Below are 18,482 nucleotides of genomic sequence, written 5' to 3' on the forward strand. Positions count from 1 at the left end.
CAAGACAACTTTTTCCAGGCACTAAAAAAATAGTCAGTGAAGGACTGCAAGCCCTGAGAAGTTGACCTCATCATGGGCCCAGCTTTCCTCTGTGTTTCTTTCTTGCCACTGAGCAGGGAGGTGGAGCCAAGTAGAGTGGCAGTCTCAGTGACTGGTCTCCATAGTGACTGGTCCTAACATATGTGGAATTGGAATCTGAGAGAAAGAAGAGAAAGAGAATGGAGTAGAAAACGTATTTGAAGAAGTAATGGCCAAAAAATTCCCAAATTTCAAAGGTCCTGTCAATTTATAACTCCAAGAAGCTGAACAAATCCTAAAGAATAGCTACAAATAAAACCGTACTATGGCCTATCATATTCAAACTGCTGAAAACCAAAATTAAAGAGAAAAAAATATTAGTACTGGGGAACAACTATATAAATCTTTTTCATCAAAACTGTGGAGGCCTGATTACAATGAAATACAATTTTCAAAGTGTTGAAAAAGGGAAAAATCTGTGAAGCTAAAATTCTATAATTAGATTAAAAATTGTGGGAAGCAGAATAATATCCCCCCTCCCCAAAATGCCCAAACCCTAATCCCCAGAACCTGTGAATATGTTACTTTACATGACAAAAGGGACTTTACAGATGTGATTAAGGTTGCAGACTTAGTGATAGGGGGAGATTATCCTGAACTATCTGGGCGGCCAGTATAATCACATATAATCAAATACGATCATCGTCCTTAAAAGCAGAAACTTTCCCAGCTATGGGGAGATATGACTATGGAAGAAGGATCAGAGAAATGAACGTTGCTGGCTTTGAAGATGGTCATGAGCCTAGGAAATGCTGGCAGCCTCCAGAAGCTTGAAAAGTCAAGGAAGTGGATTCTCTCCTAGAGCCTCCAGAAAGAACACAGCCCTGCTGACACCTTGATTTTAGCCCAGTGAGGTTCATGTGCGACTTCCGAACTGTAAAATAATTTTTGTTGCATTAAGCCATTCAGTTTGTGGTAATTTGTTATGGTAGCAACAGAAAACTGATATAATACCCATCAACTATTGAAGAGAATACATATTTAGCAGACTTGCATTATAAGACATTTTCACAAAGCAAGAGGTGAGAGAATTAGTCACCAGCAGAAATAAGCTACAAGACAGGCTAAAGGAAGTTCTTCCTGGTAAAGGGAAAAGAAACAAAATCTATGGGATTGAATGAATAGCATGGAAAGCATAAATATGTCCTTTGTTGCTGTTATTGTTGTCGCTGTAGTAATGATGGGAGTAACGCTCTTCCAATTCTATATCCTGAGTAGAATCGAGAAGTCAACAGATGCCCCTTAAATGCAATAGCACAGATTGAAGGTAAAAAGACAGTAAAAGAGAATCCATGCCAAAAGCATAAGAAAGCTGGTGTGGCTACAATAACATCACAAACTGGACTTTCAGATCAGGAACAAGACCAGAGGTAAAGAGAGTACTTATAAATGACAAAGGGACCACTTTGTCAGTAAAGCATAAAAATCTTTAATGTGTAGGCACCTAATCAGAGAACTTAAAAATACATGAAGCAAAAATCTAGCAGAACTGTAACAGGGGAAAATGGACAAATCTATAATATCAGTTAGGTATATTAGAAGCCTCTCTCAGTGACTGACAGAACAAGCTGACAGAAAAATTCAGTAAGAATATAGTTACAGAATATCTGGACAACATCACCAACCACCTGAACATAATCACTATTCATAGAACCCTACACTCAATAATTGTAGGATACACACTCCTTTCAAGTACTCATGGAATAGTCACCTAGATTACATGCTGGACCTTAATAGAAACCTCAATCAATTTAAACAGATAAAAAGTTTACAGAGTATGTTTCCCTAACCACTTTTAACTAAATTAGAACTCAATAACAACATTATGTCAAGGAAACTTTCATGTATTTGGAAATTAAACAAAACACTTCCGGTGGACCTTCAAGATGGTGAAGGAGTAAGATGTGGAGATCAGCTTCCTCCCCACAAATACATCAAAAATACATCTACATGTGGAACAACTCCTACAGAACACCTACTGAATGCTGGCAGAAGACCTCAGACCTCCCCAAAGGCAAGAAACTCCACACATACCTGGGTAGGGCAAAAGAAAATAGAAAAAACAGATACAAAACAATAAGGATGAGACCTGCACCTCTGGGAGGGAGCTGTGAAGGAAGAAAAGTTTCCACACACTAGGAAGCCCCTTCACTGGCGGAGACAGGGTGTGGGCAGGGTGGGGGGAAGCTTCGGAGCCATGGAGGAGAACGCAGCAACAGGGGTGCAGAGAGCAAAGCAGAGAGATTCCTGAACAGAGGATCGGTGCCGACCAGCACTGACCAGCCTGAGAGGCTTGTCTGCTCACCCTCCAGGGTGAGTGGGGGCTGGGACCTGAGGCTCGGGCTTCAGAGGTCAGACCCCAGGTAGAGGACTGGGGTTGGCTGCGTGAATACATCCTGAAGGAGGCTAGTGTGCCACAGCTACCAGGGAGGGAGTCTGGGAAAAAGTCTGGAACTGTCTAAGAGGCAAGAGACCATTGTTTCGGGGTGCACGAGGAGGGGGATTCAGAGAACTGCCTAAATGCGCTCCAGAGATGGGTGTGAGCCACGGCTATCAACATGGACACCAGAGACAGGCATGAAACGCTAAGGTGCAGGCACCAAGAAGCCTCTGTGCAAGCACGGGTCACTATCCACACCTGCCCTCCCAGGAGGCTGTGCAGCCCGCCACTGCCAGGGTCCCGTGATCCAGGGGCAACTTCCCTGGGAGAACACACGGCACACCTCAGGCTGGTGCAACGTCATGCTGGCCTCTGCTGCTGCAGGCTCACACCACATTCTGTGCCATCCTTCCCCCCAGCCTGAGTGAGCCACAGCCCCCTAATCAGCTTCTACGTTTAACCCCCTCCTGACTGGGTGGGGAACAGATGCCCTCAGGTGACCTACACGCAGAAGTGGGGCCAAATCCAAAGCTGAACCCCAGGAGCTGTGCGAACAAAGAAGAGAAAGGCAAATTTCTAGGTGCAGACTCAGGAGCAACAGATTAAATCCCCGAAATCAACTTGAGGTACCCTGCATCCATGGAATACCTGAATAGACAATGAATCAACCCAAAATTGAGGTGGTGAACTTTGGGAGCAACGGGAGACTTAGGGTTTGCTGTCTGCGACTGACTTATTTCTGATTTTTATGTTTATCTTAATTTAGTTTTTAGTGCTTGTAATCATTGGTGGATTTGTGTACTGGTTTGGTTGCTCTCTTTTCTTTTTTTCCTTTTTATATTTTAATTTTTAAGAATTATTTTACCTTATTTTATTTATCATTTAAAAATTTTTCTTTCTTTCTTTCTTTTTTTATCCCTTTTCTTCTGAGCAGTGTGGCTGACAGGGTCTTGATGCTCTGGCCTATTGTCAGGCCTGAGCCTCAGAGGTGGGAGAGCCAAGTGCAGGACATTGAACCACCAGAGACCTGCCGGCCCCACATAATATCAAACGGCAAAAGCTCTCACAGAGATCTCCATCTCAATGCTAAGACCCAGCTCCACTCAACAACCAGCAAGCTACAGTGCTGGACACCCTATGCCAAACATCTAGCAAGACAGGAACACAAACCCACCCATTAGAAGAGAGGCTGCCTAAAATCATAATACGTTCACAGACACCTCAAAACACACCACCGGATGTGGTCCTGCCCACCAGAAAGACAAGATACAGCTGCATGCACCAGAACACAGGCACCAGTCCTCTCCACCAGGAAACCTACACAGCACACTGAATCAACCTTACCCACTGGAGGCAGACACCAAAAACAACGGGAACTACAAACCTGCAGGCTGCAAAAAGGAGACCCCAAACACAGTAAGTTAAGCAAAATGAGAAGACAGAGAAATATTCAGCAGATGAAGGAGCAAGGTAAAAACCCACCAGACCAAACAAATGAAGAGGAAATAAGCAGTCTACCTGAAAAAGAATTCAGAGTAATGATAGTAAAGATGATCCAAAATCTTGGAAATAGAATGGAGAAAACACAAGAAAGGTTTAACTAGAACCTAGAAGAACTAAAGAGAAAACGAACAATGATGAACACCATAGTAAATGAAATTAAAAATTCTCTAGAAGAAATCAGTAGCAGAATAACTGAGGTAAACAGATAAGTGACTTGGAAGATAAAATAGTGGAAATAACTACCTAAGAGCAGAATAAAGAAAAAAGAATGAAAAGACTTCAGGACAGTCTCAGAGACCACTGGGACAACATTAAATGCACGAACATTCAAATATAAGGGTCCCAGAAGAAGAAGAGAAAAAGAAAGGGACTGAAAATACTTGAAGAAATTATAGTTGAAAGCTTCCCTAATACGGGAAAGGAAATAGTCAATAAAGTCCGGGAAGTGCAGAGAATCCCATACAGGATAAATCCAAGGAGAAACACGCCAAGACACATATTAATCAAACTATCAAAATTTAAATACTAAGTAAAAATATTAAAAGCAGCAAGGGAGGGCTTTCCTGGTGGTGCAGTGGTTGAGAGTCCGCCTGCTGATGCAGGGGACACGGGTTTGTGCCCTGGTCTGGGAAGAATGCCACGGAGCGGCTGGGCCTGTGAGCCGTGGCCGCTGAGCCTGCGCATCCGGAGCCTGTACTCCACAATGGGAGAGGCCACAACAGTGAGAGGCCCGCGTACCGCAAAAAAAAAGAAAAAAGAAAAAAGCTGCAAGGGAAAACAACAAATAACATACAAGAGAATCCCCATAAGGTTAACAGCTGATCTATCACAGAAACTCTGCAAGCCAGAAGGGAGTGGCAGGACATATTTAAAGTGATGAAAGGGAAAAACCTACAACCAAGATTACTCTACCAGGCAAGGATCTCATTCAGATTTAATGGAGAAATTAAAACCTTTACACACAAGCAAAAGCTAAGAGAATTCAGCACCAGCAAACCAGCTTTACAACAAATGCTAAAGGAACTTCCCTAGGGAGGAAACAAAAGAGAAGGAAAAGACCTACAATAACAATCCCAAAACAGATAAGAAAAAGGTAATAGGAACATACATATCGATAACTACCTTAAATGTAAATGAATTAAATGCTCCAACCAAAAGACATACACTGGCTGAATGGATACAAAAACAAGACATATATATATATATATATATATATATATATATATGCTGTCTACAAGAGACCCATTTCAGTCCTCTGAACACATACAGAATGAAATTGAGTGGATGGAAAAAGATATTCCATGCAAATGGAAATCAAAGAAACATGGAGTAGCAATTCTCATGTCAGACAAAATAGACATTAAAATAAAGACTATTACAAGAGGCAAAGAAGTACACTACATAATGATCAAGGGATCAATCCCAGAGATAGATATAACAATTGTAAATATTTATGTACCCAACATAGGAGCCCCTTAATACATAAGGCAAATGCTAACAGCCATAAAAGGGTAATCAACAGTAGCACAATAATAGTAGGGGAATTTAGCACCCCACTTTTACCAATGGACAGATCATCCAAAACGAAAATAAATAAGGAAACGCAACCTTTAAATGACACATTAAACAAGATGGACTTAATTGATATTTATAGGACATTCCATCCAAAAACAAAGTACACTTTCTTCTCAAGTGCTCATGGAACATTCTCCAGGATAGATCATATCTAGAGTCACAAATCAAGCCTTGGTAAATTTAAGAAAACTGAATCGTGTCAAGTATCTTTTCCAGCCACAACACTTTGAGACTAGATATCAATTACAAGAAAAAATCTGTAAAAGATACAAACACATGAAGGTTAAACAATACACTACTAAATAACCAAGAGATCACTGAAGAAATCAAAGAAGAAATCAAAAAATATCTAGAAACAAATGACAATGAAAACATGATGCTCCAAAACATATGGGATGCAGCTAAAGCAGTTGTAAGATGGAAGTTTATAGCAATACAATCCTACCTCAAGAAACAAGAAACATATCAAATAAACAAGCTAAACTTACACCTAAAGCATTAGAGAAAGAAGAACAAAAAAAAAAAACCCCAAAGTTAGCAGAAGGAAAGAAATCATAAATATCAGATCAGAAATAAATAAAAAAGAAATGAAGGAAACAATAGCAAAGATGAATAAAATTGGGCTTCCCTGGTGGTGCAGTGGTTGAGAGTCTGCCTGCCGATGCAGGGGACACGGGTTCGTGCCCCGGCCTGGGAAGAGCCCACATGCCACAGAGCGGCTGGGCCCGTGGGCCATGGCCACTGAGCCTGCGTGTCTGGAACTTGTGCTCCGCAACAAGAGGGGCCACAGCAGTGAGAGGCCCGTGTACCGCAAAAAAAAAAAAAAAAAAAAAAAAAAGATGAATAAAATTAAAAGCTGGTTCTTTAAAAAGATAAACAAACTGATAAACCATTAGCCAGACTCATCAAGAAAAAAAGGGAGAAGACTCAAATCAACAGAATTAGAAATGAAAAAGCAGCAGTAACAACTGACACTGCAAAAATACAAAGGATCATGAGAGATTACTACAAGCAACTATATGCCAATAAAATGGGCAACCTGGAAGAAAAGGACAAATTCTTAGAAAAGCACAACTTTCTGAGACTGAACCAGGAAGAAATAGAAAATATATACAGACCAATCACAAGCACTGAAATTGAGACTGTGATTAAAAATCTTCCAACAAACAAAAGCCCAGGACCAGATGGCTTCACAGGCGAATTCTATCAAATATTTAGAGAAGAGCTAACACCTAACGTTCTCAAAGTCTTCCAAAATAGAGCAGAGGGATAAACACTCCCAAACTGATTCTACGAGGTCACCATCACCCTGATACCAAAACCAGACAAGGATGTCACAAAGAAAGAAAATGACAGGCCAATATCACTGATGAGCATAGATGCAAAAATCCTCAACAAAATACTAGCAAATAGAATCCAACAGCACATTAAAAGGATCATACACCATGATCAAATGGGGTTTATCCCAGGAATGCAAGGATTCTTCAATATACACAAATCACCCAATGTGATAAACTATATTAACAATTCAAAGGAGAAAAACCATATGATCATTTCAAAGATGCCGAAAAAGCTTTTGACAAAATTCAGCACCCATTTATGATAAAACCCCTCCAGAATGAGGCGTAGAGGAAACTTACCTCAGCAAAAAAAAAAGACCATATGTGACAAACCCACAGCCAACATCATTCTCAATGGTGAAAAACTGAAACCATTTCCACTGAGATCAGGAACAAGACAAGGTTGCCCACTCTCACCACTACCATTCAACATACTTTTGGAAGTTTTAGCCACAGCAGTAACAGAAGAAAAACAAATAAAAGGAATGCTAATTGGAAAAAAAGAATTAAAACTGTCACTGTTTGCAGATGACATGACACTATACATAGAGAATCCTAAAGATGCTAACCCTAAAGATACTACCAGAAAACTACTAGAGCTAATCAATGAATTTGCAGGATAAAAAATTAATTCACAGAAATCTCTTGCATTCCTATACACTAATGAAGAAAAATCTGAAAGAGAAATTAAGGAAACACTCCCATTTACCATTGTAACAAAAAGAATAAAATTAAAGGTGATACAAACAGATGGAGAGATATACCATGTTCTTAGATTGGAAGAATCAACATTGTGAAACTGACTATACTACCCAAAACAATCTACAGATTCAGTGCAATCCCTATCAAAGCATGAAGGGCATTTTTCACAGAACTAGAACAAAAAATTTCACAATTTGTATGGGAACAGAAAAGACCCCAAATAGCCAAAGAAATGTTGAGAAAGAAAAACGGAGCTGGAGGAATCAGGCTTCTGGGCTTCAGACTCTACTACAAAGCTGCAGTAATCAAGACAGTATGGTACTGGCACGAAAACAGAAATATAGATCAATGGAACAGGATAGAAAGCCCAGAGATAAGCCCACATGCATATGGTCAACTTATCTTTGATAAAGGAGGCAAGAATATACAATGGAGAAAAGACAGCCTCTTCAATATGTGGTGCTGGGAAAATGGGACAGCTACATGTAAAAGAATGAAATTAGAACACTCCCTAACACCATACACAAAAATTAACTCAAAATGGATTAAAGACCTAAATGTAAGGCCAGACACTCTAAAACTCTTATAGGAAAACATAGGCTGAACACTCTATGACATAAATCACAGCAAGATCCTTTTTGACCCACCTCCTAGAGAAATGGAAATAAAAACGAAAATAAACAAATGGGACCTAATGAAACTTAAAAGCTTTTGCACAGCAAAGACAACCATAAACAAGACAAAAAGACAATCCTCAGAATGGGAGAAAATATTGGGAAATGAAGCAACTGACAAAGGATTAATCTCCAAAATATACAAGCAGCTCATGCAGCTCAATATCAAAAAAACAAACAACCCCATCCATAAATGGGGAAAAGACCTAAACAGACATTTCTCCAAAGAAGATATACAGATTGCCATCAAACACATGAAAGGATGCTCAACATCACTAATCATTAGAGAAATGCAAATCAGAACTACAGTGTAGTATCACCTCACACCAGTCAGAATGCCCATCATCAAAAATTCTACCAACAATAAATGCTAGAGGGGGTGTGGAGGAAAGGGAACCCTCTTGCACTGTTGGTGGGAATGTAAAATTATACAGCCACTATAGAGAACAGTATGGAGGTTCCTTAAAAATCTAAAATTAGAACTACCATACGATCCAGGAATCCCACTACTGAGCATATATCCTGAGAAAACCATAATTCAAAAAGAGTCATGTACCACAGTGTTCATTGCAGCATTATTTATAATAGCGAGGACATGGAAGCAACCTAAGTGTCCATTGACAGATGAATAGATAAAGAAGATGTGGCACATATATACAATAAAATATTACTCAGCCATAAAAAAACCCGAAATTGAGTTATTTGTAGGGAGGTGGATGGGCCTAGAGTCTGTCCTACATAGTGAAATAAGTCAGAAAGAGAAAAACAAAGGGTAAGCTGGGCTGAAGTGAGAGAGTGGCGTGGACATATATACACTACCAAATGTAAAATAGATAGCTAGTGGGAAGCAGCTGCATAGCGCAGAGATATCAGCTTGGTGCTTTGTGACCACCTAGAGGGGTGGGATAGGGAGTGTGGGAGGGAGGGAGACGCAAGAGGGAGGGGATATGGGGATATATGTATACATATAGCTGATTCACTTTGTTATACAGCAGAAACTAATGCACCATTGTAAAGCAATTATACTCCAATAAAGATGTTAAAAAAATGCTAACAATGGCAAGAAAGAAAAAGTAAAAATCAGTTACTTTCTGGTGCTCAATAAATTAGTTGTTAATAATTATTAATGGCATCGTCTATATAGGAAGTTTGTCAAATATACTTTAGAAAAATTTCCAAAAGATTGTACCTGTGCGGTAGGTTAATGTTACTTGTAGTATTCATTATCAATGATCATTCTGAAACTTGACAAGAAATTTCATTAGCATAGATTCCATCTCCTGGTGAAGAGAGCAAAGTATTTGTTGCTTCAAGACCTGCTTCCACCTTTTCCCTCTGCCACTCACTAGTGGTATGACTCTCTCTTTTGTTTTCAATTTCCTCATCCATAAAAGAAAGCATATCTGCTTTACGTATGCCAAAATGTTGCTCTATTAAATGAAACGCAACTTGAGTTTAAAATGTTAAATGCCAATAAAAGTTATGGCAATTATTATTATCAATGAATGGATCTAGAAAATATTCCTGCCTCTGTCTTTTATTTACTGCTCGTTTCATGGACGCTATCATTCTCTCTGAGTTTTAAACGAGATCTTTCTCTCCCGTTGCGGAGCACAGGCTCTGGACGAGCAGGTTCAGTGGCCATGGCTCACGGGCCCAGCCGCTCCGCGGCATGTGGGATCTTCCTGGACTGGGGCACGAACCCGTGTCCCCTGCATCGGCAGGCGGACTCTCAACCACTGCGCCACCAGGGAAGCCCCTAAACGTGATCTTGAACTCAATAAAGGTTCTATGAAGATCTTCTACGGAAATGACTGTAAAATTAGACCAGAAAAGAAACTAACTGGATACTACAATGTTAGGAACCTGAGCCACTTTCATGGCCTATGAAAACTGTTAAGTCCTATTCACGATCCTAGGTGTAAGTCAGGCTCTCCATCAGCTGGTCTCTTTCTGTTCTCCAGTTTCAATTTACTCCACTTACCTCTAAAACTTTTGGGCTTTGTTTCATGCCTTTCGAGTATGTGATCATACAGTACCCTGTGCCCTGAATGTTTTTCAAAATGTTTTATCTGGAAAACCTATTGTGACTCCATCTATTTCTAGTTCAGGCATCCTCTTCCTCAGGAAGCCTTTCCGGAATCTCCTCAAGAGCTAACTTCCCCACCCCCCTCTATTCCCACAGAATCCTGCATGGAATGCTGTCTTATAGTCCCTGACATTGTATTGTATTGTCTATTTAAGAATCTGTCTCATCTAGCAGACTCTGAGTTCCACAAGGGAAGGACCATATTTTATTCATTTTTGTACCCTTAGGGTGTAGTAGAGCACCTAGTGCATATTAAAGACTCAATAAATATCCACTGAATTTTTAAAAAATTGAGTTGAATTGCTTATTTTATGAATCTGTTGAAAGTACAGTAGCAAGAAGCAAAACTTTTAAAAAGCCATAAAGAAATTATGGAATTTCAGAGCTTTTTTAAAATGTAGTTTCCACTAAATATTAAAATTATTAATAAAATATTAAAATAGATACAAGAGAAAACTCAGATACATTTATCTTTAAATAAACTTGATATATGGAAATCTTGTATTTATGTGGTTAAAATGGAAAATTTGGAAGTGATTCTTCATTTAATAAAGGAGTCTTTGTTTTACAAAATAAGGCATAAGCTTGCTTTAAATGGTGAACTGCTTGTGGACATTAACTCGACCAAAAAGAGGTTTAAAATGTCTATTTGCCAGGAACATATGATATGCACAAAGTTAAGTATATCTGTATCTTAATAGAATGTGTTGGTCATGCCTGAAAGATTTCCGTTAAACTTTAGAAGAAACATAGGATATAATATTTCAGAAAGATTATATATTATTCCAACTAAAACCTTCAAAGTGGGATTGATTGCCATGACTACTTCAACCAATATGGGGAAATTGGAAGAGTGTTTCAACAGGAAAAAAGCAGAAACTGCCAAAGCCCAAAATAAGTTCCCCAGAGAACTTGGGAGTCTTGGCCTTGATGGGATATAGAATGGGAATTTTCCCATTGCTTAGGAGTTTGGGCTAAATCCAAAACTGAGGGCAACTAGTGACAGTTTTTCCACATTCTGAAGAGAGACACTAGATATGTTTCTCATAGGATGTGCTAAGATTTGGTCTAGTTGTCAACTACTGTCGCTTCAAAGAACACATTTAACAGCCTGGAGATTCATTAGAGGATCATTTCTTACAGGAAATTTGTAGGAATAGAGAGAGCACTGCAGTGTGGGAGGGTAAGCAGCTATGTGACCTTGTCTTAAGTCAAGGGGGGAGACTGCAGGAAACCTCTTTCAAGAAACGACAGTGAGGAGAGAGATGCTTGCTAGCAGGGAAGTTGCTGTCATACAGAATGTGAGAAATTTCTTGGGAGAGTTTGAAATGTGTCCTCTAGGGCAGTGTATCACAATGGACTGTTACGTTACTTGGATAAAATTTAATAAAACTGAATTTCTAAGAAAAATGAAGTAAAACACTTCACTGATCACACACCCTGTATAGTCATGTCAAATTGTTATAAAAATTTCTAAACATTAAAGTACTCAATTTTTCTATTTATTTTGTCATGAATTGGTAACAGACTGTTCAAGGATCAGCATGGAGTGCCCAGACCTCAGATTAAGTAGCACTGCTGTAGTTCAGAGGTTCACCTGGAGATCCAGTGAAAATGCCCATTCTGAGCTCTACAGTAAGGCCAAGCATCTTTATTTCTAAGAGGTGGCTGGGTGATGCCAATGTTGTTGACTGGAGCACATTTTGAGCTGCAAGACTCAACAGCAGTACCAACCAATGGAAATATCATGGGAGCCACATTACAGTTTAATTTTTTATACTAAGTCTTTGAGCTGTCAATAGCCACATTTCGGGTGCTCAAAGCCACACGTGGTTAATGGCTATAGTGTTTGGCCAGCAGCTCTAGAATTTGGGCAGCTCTTTGAAAACATGGCAGAGAAAGATGTGTTCTTTTTCTTGTGGGATTAGTGGATGCTGTGCAAGATAGCATAAGTTATCTTGAAGAGACCTCACACAAGAGGGATGCTTGCTGCAGCAAAGGGATCCCAAGGACTTTCCAGGCAGCAGGAGTTAAGGGTCTTCAAGAGATTAACCAGATAATGTTTTCCAAGCATGAGGAATGCTGTCTGTGTGAGTCCTTGATACTCAGAATATCTGTCCTACACAGGGCATTTGACTACAAAGAAAGGTCCCCAAACAGATCCGAGCTGGGAGAAAGGAGAGAATCTTTGAATTGGAGGAGAGATGAAGTTCTGGTATTTGATTGGATGGGATTTTTTAGTTCCTGAAAAGTTCTATAGTCCCTGAAAGTAAGCAAATTTGTGGAATATGCCCAAGATTCACTGAGTGGTGGAGAAGATAAACGTGACAGCAGGTTTGAGAAAGGTTGTGAAGACAGATTGGAATTTTGTTTGTCCCCATCATGCCGATCTGTTTTAATAAACCGGCTCATGTTGCATACATGATGGTCACTTGAATGCTCTGTCAGTCACAGCTTTACTCAGCAGCTTGACACTGGCTAGAAACATTGCTAGGAAATGCCAAACAACTCCTCCAAGATACATTTCAGAAGTTAATGTTTCCATATCATTAAATTATCTTTTTAAAATTTTCTGTAAGTTTATCTGTTTATGGCAGAAAATTTCAAGTTAAGTAAGAGGGTAAGCCATTAGCTTTGGAATCTCTCTTCTGAAAGGCATGAGCTCAGAAGGTAGAGACTGTTGAAGGAAGCCAAGAGAAATTGGTTAGCATGCTTCTGGCTGCAAATAATAGAAACCCAGGTGCCAAAAGTCTTAAATGACCATAATAATAATGTCTCACGTAGCTAAGTCTTAAGTAGGGTGGCCTCAGGGCTGGTTGATACCGTGCCTCAGTGTTATCAAAATGATATCAAGTATCTTTTTTTAAAAATAATCTTTACTCTCCTATCCTTTGAGTTTGTTTCATCTTAAGACTGACAGAAAGAAGGCTGAATCAATTCTGAGTAGCCTATTTATATGCAATAATGCCCAGATGTGGAAGAACGAGTCTCTTCTCATGCTTCTCTTTTTTTTCTAGAATCCCCCTATTAGCCTTTTCTCACATCTTCTGGTCCAGAATTGGATCACATTCCCATTCCTAAATCAATTTTTGGCAAAGAAGATAGAATTAGCCACATTCCACTGAGTCTGACCCTGGAGTTGTGGTCCATAGGGAAGAAAGGTGGGTACTTAGACAAACTTAGGTTCTGCTAAAAAAAGAAGAGGGAATGGGTGCTGGATAGGTACTGATATTTTTCACCAAAGCCCATATGTAGGTTTCTAATCTTAGTGAAAATGTGCTTTCAGTGGATAGAGATCTATGACACACTGTATGATGGGATATGTATGTCTAAGGTGAACTAGGCAGTCTATGTGAATGCAAACCAGTTACTGAAACTGCTTTCTGGATGACATGACATCACGCCACATCATGAAATGGGCACAGATTATGAAAAGGGTCATACCTAGACTGATTTTAAATTAAAAGGCCTCTCTCTAAGGAGACACACTATTTCAGTGGAGGGTCTTTATGAAAAAGTTGATGTCTCAGATATCTAATTGCATTAACTTTGCATTGGATAACCATGTCCACATTAGATGTGTCACACTGAAGTTTTAAAATGCCTTCTTTTAGTTGTGTGAAACCTTTGCTTTGAACTAGGCTAGGAAAAGAAGAAATATGTTTTTATGAGTTTGTTGTTTTTCAGTCTTTGTTATAAATGGAAAGTTATGAACATTTCAAGAAATACTATCTTTTTAAGTGGTTAGCTATCAAATTACTATAGTTATGCCCTGAGATAGAGAGGAAATCTTTATAAAACCTGCAACAACTCTACAAGATTATTCAAACTTATGGGGTTCTTTTAGCATATTTTTCCAGCACTAATTTATTTAAACTTTTCTTGGAGCCATAATGTGTAGTTCTTGTTTTTCCAGTATAGTACCTGAGCATAATAGTATGGTTGGAAATTTCATTTCATCAGATCTATTATTCTACATAGTGATAGGAATATTTAATGCCAGACTAGTTTCTTCACAAATAATGCTTGGGGGAAAATTTCACTCCTTTCACTGGCAGCTTATATTAATATTCCTCACCTTGAATGACAAATATAGAAGAAAGAGAAATACCAAAAGAGAGACATTGTTTTCTTTCTTTCTTTGTTTTTTTTAGAAGACATATTTTTGCTCCATAGTGTTTCTTGGTTTCATGGCTTTGTTTTAAGTTCTCTTCTTCTCCATCTTTCCTTCTTGTTTACTCCAGTAATGCAAACTTGACCTTGACTTTAAGGGTAAAGCATTTTCAGACTGTGCAGTCAGCACAGAATAGAAAAAAATCAATGTAAAACATATTAGAGAAGAATAAAGGTAAGAGTAATGCCAAAGCGCTGGGAAGTTGTGCAGGAATTAGAAACAACTGAGGTAATACTTTAAGTACTTGAATATACTACACTGAGATTTTCTTACATGGGAGTGGGTTAGAATTATGGTAATTTAAAGCCTAGACCATTTTCAAAGCATTTGTAGGGGCTAAAAATTACTTTTGACATGTCAAAAATGAGAGTTCTGTTTCATTCCCCGCCCCTCCCTGAAATTCCTTTTTTCTTTCCCTGATGAAGGGGAAACAATCAGTCCGTAGACCTGACATGGCACACAAGTTTAGGAGTGTTTCCTGATGCTTCATGGCGGAAAATTACACTGAAAAAATTTTGAGGCCTTTTATATCAGCATTGGAAATAAACCTAATTTTGAATGAGAACATATTTTGATTTTATAAAGATTCATACCCCATGTACAAACAAAACGGGTTGAATAGAATCACAGTGAAATTTTTTATCAGAAAACTATCCATGTAGCCCTTTCTAGAATCCAGCTACAGACCTTGGAAAGAAAGAAAACAAAATGTTAGATCAATTGTCATTTATGACAAGGATTAACTTCTCTTTTTCCTCTTTATTTACCATTGGATTCAAACACAAATTAGACATAGGAAAAAAATCCCACTATTTGTTGAAGCTTAATATTTACTAAAACTTACTGAAGTAGAGGATGATTTGAGAAAATTTTAGAGTGATCAAATACAATTTTAACCTTCATATATGTGTACATATATATATACATACATATCATCTACATAGATGCAAACATAAAAAAATCAAACTGTTTTTAATCATATTACTATATAAAAATAGAGTTTGTCTGATTTTAAGTTAATTATTAAACCCAAACAGACTCTATTGTATTATCTGGAAAATGTAAAACATTTTCTCAAAAAGAGATTAACATTAAATATATGGCAATTTCTCTAAAAATATAAATTAAATATAAATGTATTATAATTGGGATAGAGAGAATTGTTCGATAACTCAGATTATTAGACATACATATTAGAGATGATTATGTCTAAAGTAAAGTCTTTGTTATCTAACATTCTTTCAAAGCTTGTTACTTTTGCACTAACCTCACATGCTAAATTTTATAAACGTACAACAAGAATGCACTGAGAACAGAGCACTAGGTAGGCTCATTGATAACCATGAATGTCAATTACTGGCAGAAATGGGTATTGATGACTTTGCCCATATCACAGTTGAAAGTGAGGAAGATTGAAAAGCACTTTTCCCGCCTTAGGAAGCATTTGAAATAATTCCCTGGAAAAAAAGGAAATCTATATTATGGGCTGAGTAGGGGAAGGTACAAGTTAAGCCATTACTTTGATCAGTGTAGTAAGTTCAAAGATTGTTTCCACTACATCGTAATCTTACATCTACATCTTATTTCAAATTTGACAGTCTCCCTTAAAGGGTCAGAAAAGACAGGGTCTTCCAAGCTTAATCAAATATGTGCATCTTAATTCGTGGAAAATCAGCAGGGAAACAAGAAAGATTCTCTCCACTAACATTGATTTTCCTTTTTATTTTTTCAGTCTGAACACTCCAGGCAAAAATTCACTTGACTTCAACTAATTTGCAAATATCATCATTCACTGCTGTTTTGCTACCCATTTCTCAAATCTCAATTAAATGTGATGACAGTTTACTTGCTAGAAACACAGAAAGGTTCTTTCCCAACCAGAGGTCTTCACTCATTTCCTGTTAGTGGACTTGGCAAGTGGAGTCAAAACATCCATTACTGAGGCTGAGTTTTAATTTAGAAGGTTATCACCAGAGTCAGCTAAATAATTACAAAATCCTTTAAAAAATGCAAACCACAACAGAAGTGTACAATAACAGCTGAGAACAATATATATATCATAAAACCTGTTGACAATGGATTTTCAAAAGGTTGAATTTTAGATTCCTACTTTCCATAACCTTCTGAGTCACCCCTAGGATGAACTAAAAGGTCTCTTCTCTCTGTAACTATATTTCATGCTAAAACCAAAAACAACAACACAAAAAATTACTCTGCAAGTCTTGATGCTCCAGCTCAGGCTCCACATTCCTTGTAAAACTAAAAGCAAGGAGTGAGATGAGACACAGTTTTTGCCTTAAAAAATGCCAATGAGGAAGGAAAGAAAATATGGCTAACTTTTCCCTTATTTCTTCTACACTAATAAATTAATATAAATATAATTAAGTCTAAACTTTGGGTGGTATTATTTTGAGACAATGAGACCTAAACAAATCATAGAATGTTAGAAATATCCCTTTGTGTAACATGGGTACCCACTTCATGTCAACAGGTACTCAACAAATGTTAGCCACAGTGGATAAAAAACAAACTATCAGGAGTATTTGACAGAGACCAACTGGTCAGCCCTCCCCTTTGTAGCTGAAGAACTGAAGCCCAAGTGAGAGACTTGGCCCTAGCTCATATAGCGGGCCACCGGCAGCCAGGCACAGTGACTCCAATACCTCTTCACTGTCACAGAACCTCTTTGGGCCTCAGCTCATCATTTGATAACAATAGTAACTCTACTTGCCCAAGGATTATTAATCAAAAGTAATAGAGGTTGTGGGAATTTCTTTAAAATTTTAATTCACGGTACAGTGCCTTGCATGTGGCAGGCACTTCATAAATCTCTGAGGAACGGAATTCATTGAATAGCTGTGGTCAGGGCTGGCCCTGATTCACTCCTCAAAGCTCATTGTACTTGCTTGGACTCTTTCATCAGGCATATGCAACCAACCCCTCTGACCTTTATTACGTGGTGGGTGCAATCACCTGCTCTATGGGAACAGAGACAGGCGGCCTCCACCTGGTCATGGACTGCCAGGATGGAGACAACTTTTCTTTTGTTCAGAAACTAGGAGTGCTCTGCTTGACCCTGGTATGAACTCTCACTGAAATATTTAGAAACCAAACTGTCTCTGCCAATCTACCTGCCCCTGGCAACCTTCATTTTACCTGCTTTTCTCTCTAAGACAGAAAAATCAGTTGCAAAATATTTCCCCTCCATGGTGTCTTCCAGTCCTGGAGAGAGCACTGGGGACACACTGGATGGCCCTTACTGCCTGCACAGTTCCTTGCCTGGCCTGTGTATGCTGTCTTGGAGGACAGGCTTCTACACGAATATATAGAAGATGTGGCAAAGGGCAACTGGCTCTGAAAATGGGGAAAAAAGAAAAGAAAATGCTAAAAACCCACTTAATACTGAAAAATTTTGGGTGTCTTACACCCCCTGCTCTGTTTCGGCTGGCCTTAGGGATACATTGTGTTGTTTGCTGATTTAAAAGAAAAAAAGCTGCTATGGCTTTTTTTGTCCAGTAAGTACATTACTGCATTTGGTTAATTGTATTTACACATTTAAGCTAAATGAGATTTTAAAAAGGGAAGGACTCTGGGAATATTTTTAAAGAGCATACGGTGAGTAGAGATGGGCAGGACTTCTGCCAGTTCCATCTTGCTCTATGCATTTTCTCATATACTTTTCCCTCGTTCTCTCTCTTTTTCCCATCCTTCTTTCCCAAGTAACCACTATGCTCCCAGCACCACCACTGCAGGACATCCTTGGTGCCTATCTGAAGAGAGACGGAGGAGGAGAAGTAGAGTTAGAGGACAGGGGAAGCAAAGGATAGGGAAAGACACCATAACGAATAGCTTTGAAATGAGTAAATCCCTGCACATAGCTATTGGAATGACAGTCTTGTGTTTACTCCAGTTAGTCCACCAACTTTAACATCATGGCTTATCAATACTCGTGAACTCCTAGAACAAG

This window comes from Phocoena phocoena, chromosome 4, assembly GCF_963924675.1.
Source record: "Phocoena phocoena chromosome 4, mPhoPho1.1, whole genome shotgun sequence".
Classification (NCBI taxonomy): Eukaryota; Metazoa; Chordata; class Mammalia; order Artiodactyla; family Phocoenidae; genus Phocoena; species Phocoena phocoena.